The 10,336-nt window shown below is 40.9% G+C and overlaps 2 non-coding genes across 2 annotated transcripts; both read left to right on the top strand.

Moving 5' to 3' along the window:
- Positions 1 to 678: 678 nt before the first annotated feature.
- On the top strand, positions 679 to 752 carry TRNAN-GUU. Its single transcript has one exon. It is a non-coding gene; the product is annotated as a tRNA-Asn (tRNA).
- A 348-nt stretch (positions 753 to 1,100) lies between these two features.
- On the top strand, positions 1,101 to 1,173 carry TRNAV-AAC. The gene has a single exon. It is a non-coding gene; the product is annotated as a tRNA-Val (tRNA).
- Positions 1,174 to 10,336: the final 9,163 nt, after the last annotated feature.

Raw genomic sequence — 10,336 nt, forward strand, 5'->3', positions numbered from 1 at the left:
AGGATAGTTTGCTGGCCTTGGAGCCTGGGTTCAAATCCTGATTCTTGCACTCACTGGCAGTGAGGTCCTGGGCAAGTCATTTCTAGGAAACCCTCCAAGACGGTCGGATGCGAAACGGGCATTTGTAGAGGGTTTTCTAGCAGGGAGTTCTCCATACCAATGAAATCACACGTCCACTCCCTGTTCCGCTGTCTTTCTAGAGGCACAGTGCGTAGGGAACGAAATGCAAAGAGAATTCATTAGGGGTGACAAGCGGACACAGAGGCGTTTCGCCCTCCCAGGCTTCTAGGGCCCGTTGGCCCTCACCCGGAGACCAGCTTCCCTTAGCATTTGGAGATGATGCCAAGCAGATGTTTGCATGGAAACATCCCCTTGCCCCGCCCTGGGGCACAGTCCTAGCCCCTGGCGACAGGGGCCACGCACTTGCCAAGGTGCCCTACGGTCGTGACCTTGGCCCCGGCCCCTGAGGTTAGGCAGGTAGCCGCGCGAGCACGTTCTCTGGGGCACGGGTACCCTCGGGCTCGCGCCGGACTCTTCAGGGCCCGCGGTCCCTTCCGTGAATCCATTAGTCCGGGTTTTTTCTGCCGCTTTACCGACGCGAGTCTGCATCAGGCAGCCTGGTCCCTGCAGCCCACCAACCAAATGTATATTCTCGGCGCTGCAGCAAAGGCACGTGGTGTCTCTGTGGCGCAATCGGTTAGCGCGTTCGGCTGTTAACCGAAAGGTTGGTGGTTCGAGCCCACCCAGGGACGCACGCTTAAAAAGTGTTTTTCTAGGAGAGTATTTTCCAATCTAGAAGATTCACCCCGTTCTTTGCTCCGCATGGTCTTGGATCGTGCTTGTCAGGGCTGCGGAGCTTTAGGAAAATAGGTGTCGTGAGGTCATGTGCTTGCAAAAGCCGGTCCTAATTTTTTAGAGAGAGAGAGAGAGAGAGAGCCAACGTCCTCGGAATGACCCTTACTGTCCGTGGTCGTGAGAAATACAGGCAGACATTTATTCACTCATTAAATCAGCCAGGCTTCCCTTCAATTTTATCTCTCGGCCTTTCCCCGGCTACATTTAATATAAATAAAGCTAGAATGACGCTGAACTACAGCACAGTTTCCGTAGTGTAGTGGTTATCACGTTCGCCTAACACGCGAAAGGTCCCCGGTTCGAAACCGGGCGGAAACAAGCAAAGAAGGATTCTTTTTTTCTAAGAAAATACAAATATACAACGTTTATGGCTTTATGTCTTCAATTCCCTTTTCATGAATTTCGTAAATTGTGAGGGTGGTAGTTACATTCAATATTCTCCTGCGTCTGTGAGTGGAGTTCAGTGTGCAACTCCCGCATGTTTCCCTTTTCTGCAGAATTCTTGCAGTGTTTCTGCTGAAATACTCCATAGAGGAAAGGATCCGCCCCAATGTGCTGTCTTTATTCCCTTCAGTCACGAGCCGCCCTGCTCAGCCTTCTCCTGGCACTGCAAAGGCTGAATGGCAACGTCCTTCCTCGAAAGTCTTTGGAAAACTGGGTTAATCGCTATTCCATCCTGTAGGCACATTCAGTGCAATTGAAACTATTGGCTTCGCTGTCAGAACGTAAATTGGATAATCGTTCCCCACACCCCCCCCCGCTCCCCCAAAAAAGCCTTTAACATCCATCCTGCTTCTAAAAGGACTAGAGGCAGTTTACAAATTAAAACAGTTCAAGATCTAAGGATAAGAGAGTCTGAGTCCATATGCTACTGCAGGAGTTATGTTAAGAGATACCCGCTTGGAGACAGAGCTTTCTGACAGCTACGGTAAACGAGGCTCTAGAGTTCCCTGGGTCACTTAGACAAGGATTCATTAGATGGATGGATGGATGGATGGATGGATGGATGGATGGATGGATGGATGGATGGATGGATGGATGGATGGATGGATGGATGGATGGATGGATGGATGATAGATAGATAGATAGATAGATAGATAGATTCATAAATTCCTCCTTTTGCAAAAGATTAAGAAAATCTTTAAAAGGTTCTAACGTGGTGACTTTTAAGCACAGGAGTTCTAACCCAAGGTCCGTGAATAGATTTCACAAACGGGATGGGAAAGAAAGTACATCCCTATTTTCATTAACCTCCATTTCCTTCAATTATGTAAAAATACTATTCTGAGAAGAATCCACAGATTTCCCCAAACTGTTAAAGAGGTCCATAACCACCACCACCCCTCAAAAAAAATTAAGAGCTCTTATCTGGGACTGCCCTGATTCATTCACCCTCATAATTAAATATAATTCAATAAAAGCATTTCAGAGGGGCAGCTAGGTGGTGCAGTAGATAGAGCCCCAGCCCTGGAGTCAGGAGGACCTGAGTTCAAATCCAGACTCAGGTACTTAATACTTACTGGTTGTGTGACCCTAGGCAAGTCACTTAACCCCAATTGCCTCACTAAAAAAAACAAAACAAAAAGCACATTTCTGAAAGTCAGGTTAATTTAAGTGGTTTGTTTTTGATGTCCTATATAAAGGAATAGAAACCTGGAGAAGGTAGGTAGTTCAATGACTAGTTTCCTGGCTTTCCCTCTTCCCCCTCCCTCACCACCATCCCTTCATCCATTCCCTTTCCATCCACTTTGTATATCTGGAGTATGTACCTAGTTAATACCATGTAGATCTCCCCCCATTAGAATGTATGCTCCTTGAAGGCAGGGGCTGTCTCAGCCTCTCTCTGTAGTCTCTCAGCTTAGCACAGTACCCAGCAATGGTGAGATTGTGATAAATAACTACTTTAACCTTCTAGCCTGTCTTCACTACCAAAAGTATACATGCCATGGGCAGTTCCCTTGAAAGAAATAGGGATGCTTAGCCTGGAGAAGAGAACAGTTTAGTGGGTTTGTTTACCTTTGTTCAAATATTTTAACCTAATTCATGTGGAAGACTTTTCCTGCTTGGTCCCAGGGCAGGGCTGAACTAGGAGAAATGTCAGAAATTTCAAAGGAGAAAATTTTGGCAAAACTTCCTAAACAATAAGAGCTATCCAAGTGCAAACTACTGCCTGGAGAGAAAGTGGGGTCCATTCCCTGCAGTTCTTAAAGCAGAGGCAGGATCACTTCCAAGGTTTGATAGATTCTGGTTCAGGTTCTTCTTGATCTCTTCCAATTCTGAAATACTGTAATTCTGAAGAGTTTTTGACAGGTGCTGGATCTCAGTTCATGCACTATCAAATGCTCCAACAACTACCTGCTGTGCAGATATATTTACTGTTGATTGAAGTGTGAGCCATATGCTTCAGATACAATGTGGGAGACAGTCAAGGTTGGCTGCCACTCTCCTTGGAAGTTGGAGAGGCAGCTGCATTCTTCCTGAAACACAGGTCAACCTTCTCCAGCGGAGTCTGGACAAAGGCAGGAGCAGAAGGAAAATAGTCTCTACAGGCAATATTGAGTCTTTTTTAAAAATCGCTTTTAAAGAACACTATGCTGGGCATTAGAGAAGGCAGCTCTTGCTTTCCATCTTATCATCTAAAAGAAATTACAATAGGGCAAACAGAAAAAACTACACATAACCCGATGACTCAAAAATAAAACTAAGATGAAAAAATTGGTTTATGTTGTGTGAGTTATTAGTTTCGAGTGCTTTCTGTGCAATGGAAACTCAAAGACAGAAAAAAACTATTGTTTCTGGTTGAAATGGACTAAATTGTTTTCTTTTATTTATTTTTGATTGCTGTTTTCATTTTTATATAACATTACTTTCTAAATATTTCCCTCCCTCTTCCCTACTAAGGGAGTCTTTCCTTGTAAGAGCAAAAAACAGAAAGAAAAACCAACTGGTGTGCCCTTTTTATCTGTCAGCAAATTCTTAGGCCAAGGGGCAAGATTAGAGACATGGTGAGGATGAGACCCTATCAAAGATGATTGAGTTATTCCACAACTTCTAAAGCAGAGAGGGTTTCCAGAGACAGTAAATTTGCCCACAGGGCACAAACTGTCTCTATATCTTTTCCCCAACACTTATTTGTACAGAAGCACAGAATATTAGAGTCTTACAAAGCTGGAGAACCTTGAACCCCAGAGCTGTTTGATGGATTATTGGGCAAATGTCCACTGCCTGGTCATGGCTTAGCCTCCAGAGATGAATAGAAACGTACTGCATAGTCACCATAAGTAACGTCTTTCATTGAAGATGTGACATCTTCACCATAAGTGACATCTTTCATTATAAGTCACCTAAGGTGGGGGCAGATAGGTGGCACAGTGGATAAAGCATCAACCCTGGATTCAGGAGGACCTGAGTTCAAATTTGACCTCAGACACTTGACATGTAATAGTTGTGTGACTCTGGGCAATTTACTTAACCCTCATTGCCCGGAAAATAATAATAATAATAATAATGTCACCTAAGGTGACATCTTTCATTGAAGGGAGCTGGTCTGAACCAATAAAGAATTGTCCAAAGAAGAAGTTATCCCTACATTTTTTTTTCCTCTCTTTTTCTTACCCGACATTTAACAAATCTCAGAGCCAAGGTCATAGAAAAGTAGGAGAGGTTTTAGCCTATTCTAAGTAAATTATATTTCTGAAAAAGCACAGTAGTACCCTGGCTAAGGGTTAAAGCAGAGCCTCACCCTAAAAATAATGAAGACTACAATTGTTCATGGAAGAATAAGACCAGAAGCAAAGTCATTTTCCTGGCCCAGTCTGGCTGAGGGTCGTACCATCTAGAAAAGAAAATGTGATTTCTGGAGAAGGGACATTAAATCCTTAACACCACACAGTTCCAGAGTCATGAGTTGCCTTGGCCACATGTGGTCCCCCTGTGTGTGCCTTACTACCTTTAGCTTTTTGCCCAGTGTCCTTCCTCTCCATGATTTGCCCCTACCCTCCCTCTTCTCCTTCCCCTCTCCATTCTGTATGTATTTGTAGGAGAGTCAATGTTCTGTAGCAATTATTTGTTGGGAAATTGCTCGAACCAGAGGTCCTAAGATCCCCCTTGGTCCATTTAACTGGAGGTCAATAAATCAGGATGCAAGGCTGGAACAGAAAAAGTTTAATTAGCTTCCCCTCACAGGTATTTGTCAGATGGGTAGCAAGGTCCTAAACAAGGGGAGTTACACACATATACAGGAGCATATGGGGTTTTACCCAGCCTTGGGGGTGACATTGATGACAACGAAAGGGGCCTATCAGGTGAGGATGCTCAGCCACTCTCCTTATTCGGGAGGTTAAATAATAGGGACAGGATATCAAGTGATTTGGGGGGAGGTGGGGAGAGAATGTGTTGTTTGGAGTCTCAAGAGTTGCTAAGATCAGATTCATTCCAGTACAATAATGCCTTTCTCTGATGTTAATCTTAACAGACTATCCTGATGGGATAGGAAATCTCTAGAATAATGGAGACCTCTGTTTACAGAACCCTATAGCTCTGTTTCTTTTATCTCTAAGGATACTTTTTCTGGGGAGACATTTCTCCCAAACTCACAGTTTATCTCCTCCACTGATCCTTGCTATACCATTTGTGTAAATGCCTTTAATGATAGTTCATTGAATCTCTTAGATAATTGTTCATGGTGGAAGCATACTGGCAAAGGCTTGTGAAATATGGTAGTAGTTATAACCACCCACCATTACTACTAGAACCTGAAGTAGAAGTAGCCCTCTGGGGATCCAACCTGTGAGTGATCCAAGACAGTGCCAAAAGACTGATGACGGAAAATGCTCTCCACATCCAGAAAAAGAACTATGGAGTCTGAATGCAAACTGAAGCATACTAGTTTCACTTTTTGTTGTTGGGGGTTTGTTTTTTTCTTCTTTCTTGTGGTTTTTCCCTTTTGTTCTGATTCTTCTCCCACAACATGACTAATGCAGAAATACATTTAACATGATTGTACTGTATAACCTATATCAGGTTGTTTGCTGGCTTGGGGAGGGAGGAGAAAAATTTGGAACTCAAAATCTTACAAAATGAATATTGAAACTATCTATATGTAATTGGAAAAAATAAGATAAAATACTATTAAAATGGGGAAAAAAGATGACTACTTTTGAAGGATGAAAATACCCTTGAGGATGAATAGTTGAAGTTTTCATCAGACATTCACATCTTAATATGAATTAGATTATCAGCTTACTTTCCTCCATGACAGCTACAGAAGAGGAGTGAATTTTTATCAGGATGAAAAGAGAGGGTTTTGGACAAAGGGTATGACACAAACAGGTGTTGCATTGAATTCCAATAAATACAATCAATTAAAGGGGGTGGAAAGAAGGGGAAAGGGGATGCATAAAGAGGAAATTGGGAGGAGGGCAGAATTTGACCTACTTCAGTTTTGCCTAGAGCCAGTCCTATAATGGTGAATAACCTTTATTTGCCTTAATGAAGATACTGATGTGTATATTAGGGATTATTTTATCCAAATCTATGTTTCTTACTACATGCCCAATATTTCAAAATCCTTATGAAAAAAGTCTAATATGCAGGCAAATATTAGGACTTTCCAAAGCATCCAATAACATAACTGTGAACTGCATCCCTGCTAATTACTTTGCAATATGGTAGTCACATACAACTTCCCCATTGCCTCAAACAATAGATTCATTGCCTCTGTGTGCATAAACCAAAAAAGACAAAAATGAACCCTTTTCTGGTTGATCTTTCTCTACTCATGACCTGAGAGCTTAATTATAACAGTAATGGGATTCTGGGTATTTTGGAATTTCAATTAGACTGAACAAAATGTACTGAATGCATAATGTGTGCCTGGTACCAAGAGTGATGTAAAGATGTATGAAATGGTTTCTTCCTTCAAGGAGTTTATAGTCTGGGGAAAATATAAGGAGGCAGAATACAACATATACATGAATAAATTTAATTCAAGGCAGAGTGTGAAACAGTTATGATTGATACAAAGTGCTTTAAAAGTTCACAAGAGGAAGGCCTCATTTCTCACTTGGGGCAGCAGTAAGAGGTAAGGGGAGAGGGCAAAAAAGGCCTCATGTAGGAGGTGCATTTTAATCTGTGCCTCAAAGAATGAGTAGGATTTCAACTGGCAGAGCCATGCAGGTTGACCATCCTCGCCAAAGGATCAAGATGAACAGAAGTCCAGAAGGTAGAAGGGTGGGGCATGCCTGGAGAATTTGGAGTAGGTCAGTTTCCCCATCACCATGATAGGCTAGAAGAATTCTTTCTTCCTTGTTCTTCTCTTTCCTCTTACCATCCCATTCACTGGCTTCCTCTCCTCATGCCAAGATTCAAATCCTTGGGAATTGACTTTGTAGGTAAATCCAGCCCTGGAGACAGCATGGTATGAGAGAATGACCACTGGACTTGGATTCAGAAGACCTGACTTCTAGTTCTGGCTCTGGTAGGTCACTTCCTGTCTCTAAACCATCTCTTGTTTCTTCATTTAAAGGGGGATGGAATATAATAAGAACTATATTACATTGATTTTAGTATACTCATCAAATAACTATGTATACATTTTATAACCATGAAGTCTTTCTTAAAAGGGAGCAAAGGGCAAAGAACCTCACATTTAAGATTACTTAATTTAATAGTTGGTATTATAAATATGAGATCCTTGTTCAATAGTCAATGTCTTGGTTTCTTCCTGGAGGAAATGAATCATATCAATATTGACATCATATATGTAACCAGAAAGGAAACTATAAATGAAATCAAAAAACAAGGATGCTGCTATTCAATGGGGTGATGACTCACAAGTTCTCCTTGGAAAGGCAAATAAAAGAATTGGCAGAGTAGGTTTAATTGTGCACTGGGAGATGACAGAAAACATATCATGGGATGATTGCAGTGTTCATGAAGAGCTTAACTTAAAAAAGACCACCCTGAAAATAAGTGCAGCAATGAGGTGGAATTTAATATACAGGACTAAAATAATATAAATGAAAAGTTCACTAACAGAAAGTTGAATTCAAGTAAATTTTTAAAACCAGTGAAGGTCCTGGAGAATAGAAAATGAAACAATATCTCTTGTCAAAGGGGAAGGCAGACTACTAGGAGAGAAAAACAAATACATTGTGACTATAAGATGTTAAAGAATTGACCCCCTTCTCTGCTGTAGCACCATAACCGGGGCATTATTTATTACTATTCGTAGCTTCAAGGGAAGAAGCATTTCAAACACAGATGCAGGGTTTTATATACTGTGAGAGATATAGTTAATATACATACATGTAAGGATATCTATAGATATACACAGAGGTATGTGTATACAAACACACAAAAGAAATTCCTAGTGGTTTTGAAAGCACTGAGAGATCAGTTTTCAAGATACCTGAAAGAGAGGATACGTCAAATTATCTGCCAGATAAGCAATTCCACCCTCTAAAATAAAGGTGATTGAGAAGACACAAATTACTTGGAACTCACAGTAGTTAATCTGTCATCAATGCCTACAAAATCCTTACAAGAATGATCTCAAAAAAAAAAAAAAAAAAAAAGAGAATGATCTCTACATGTGTCAAATGTATCCTTGATAAAAACAAGAAGAGAAGGAGCAGCTACGTGGCACAGTGAATAAAGCCCCAGTCCTGGAATCAGGAGGATGTGAGTTCAAATCCAGCCTCAGACACTTAACACTAGCTGTGTGACCTTGGGCCAGTCACTTAACTGCCCTGCAAAAAACAAAAAATGAGGAAAACACAGACTTTCACAAACCATTTTCTATAATAAACTACATCTCTACTGTCATTCTGTGAACTGAAAGTACACAGAATGGAAGACTTATTTATTGTTGATTTTTTTAAGCCCTTGACTTGGCAGCATAAAATGGAGCTTAAAAGACTTCTATAAGTGTCTCCCATACATGTGCTAAGAGCTTATAAAATTCCCTGAGAGGTGCCATGCAGAGATAACTTTCTTTAATGATTCTCTGATTAACATTGTCAAGTAGGGCATGAAAGAGGTGTGCTCACATAGATGTTCACCACTGGTATGAAAAATGTCTGCAGAGTCCAAATGGATGCAGGATTTCCTGTCGATGTCAAGGTTCTTTCTCTAAAGATGCTTCTCTTTGTGGATGGCACTGTGCTGATTGCATTGAGCCCTAGAATGTCATAGGGAGGGCTTAAAGCTATCAACAACTCAAAAGTGATTTAAAAATATATATAGGATAAAAACATGGATAAAGAATGTTTGTTGGTCAAACTTATGACATGCAGCTGAATAGATAGCCCAGTGAGCTGATCCATTAATGAATCCATTATCAGTAGACACTGCAGGTAGACAATAAGTCAGACTTGAAGGAAGAGAATAGGCTGGGTTGCATTTCGGAATTGGTATAGCACTTTCAATCACATATCCATACTATGTCCACCTACAAATCTAACCTCAACTGGGCTTTTTTTTTGCTATCTGCCAAGCCTTTCATTCTTTCCTAATGGACCTTAATATACTCCCTGTAGCATCTGTTTCAGTTTGCTTCTTCTTCCCCTTGCCCCTCTTAAGTAGATGCCTTAAATTTTGTTGGAAAAAAAATTGAAGGCCATAAGCATCTTCTATACTGTGGATCTAACTATAGTGTTCTCCTCCCTTCCCCATCCTTTTTTGCTCCAGTTTTGGAGGAAGAGTGGTCCTTCTTTTGTTTATTTAATAGTATTTTATTTTTTTCCAATTACATGTGAATATTGTTTTCAACATTGATTTTTATAAGATTTTGAGTTCCAAATTTTTCTCCCTCCTTCCCTTTTCTCCTTCCTCCCCACGATAGCAAGCAATCTGATATAGGTTATACAGTACAATGGTGTAGAACATATTTCCATATTAGTCATGTTGTGGGAGAAGAATCAGAACAAAAGGGAAAACCACAAGAAAGAAGAAACAAACAAAAACCCAACAACAAACATGAAAATAGCATGCTTCAGTCTGCGTTCAGACTCCATAACTCTTTTTCTGGATGTGGAGAGCATTTTCTATCATGAGTCTTTTGGAATTGTCTTGGATCATTGTATTGCTGAGAAGTGCTCAGTCTATAACAGTTGGTCACCACACAATGCTGCTATTACTATGTACAGTGTGCTCCTGGTTCTGCTCACTTCACTTAGCATCAGTTTATGTAAGCCTTTCCAGTTTTTTTCTGAAATCTACCTGCTCATCATTCCTTACAGCACAATAATATTTCATTACATTCATATTCCAGAACTTGTTCAGCCATTGCCCAATTGATGGGCATCCCCTCAATTTCCAATTCTTTGCCACCACAAAAAGAGCTGCTCCAAATATTTTTGTACATGTGGGTCCTTTTCCTTTTTTATGATCTCTTTGGGATATAGACCTAATAGTGGTATTTCTGGGTCAAAAGGTATGCACAGTTTCATAGCCCTTTGGGCATAGTTCTAAATTGCTC

The sequence above is a fragment of the Dromiciops gliroides genome, chromosome 3 (genome assembly GCF_019393635.1).
Source record: "Dromiciops gliroides isolate mDroGli1 chromosome 3, mDroGli1.pri, whole genome shotgun sequence".
NCBI lineage: Eukaryota > Metazoa > Chordata > Mammalia > Microbiotheria > Microbiotheriidae > Dromiciops > Dromiciops gliroides.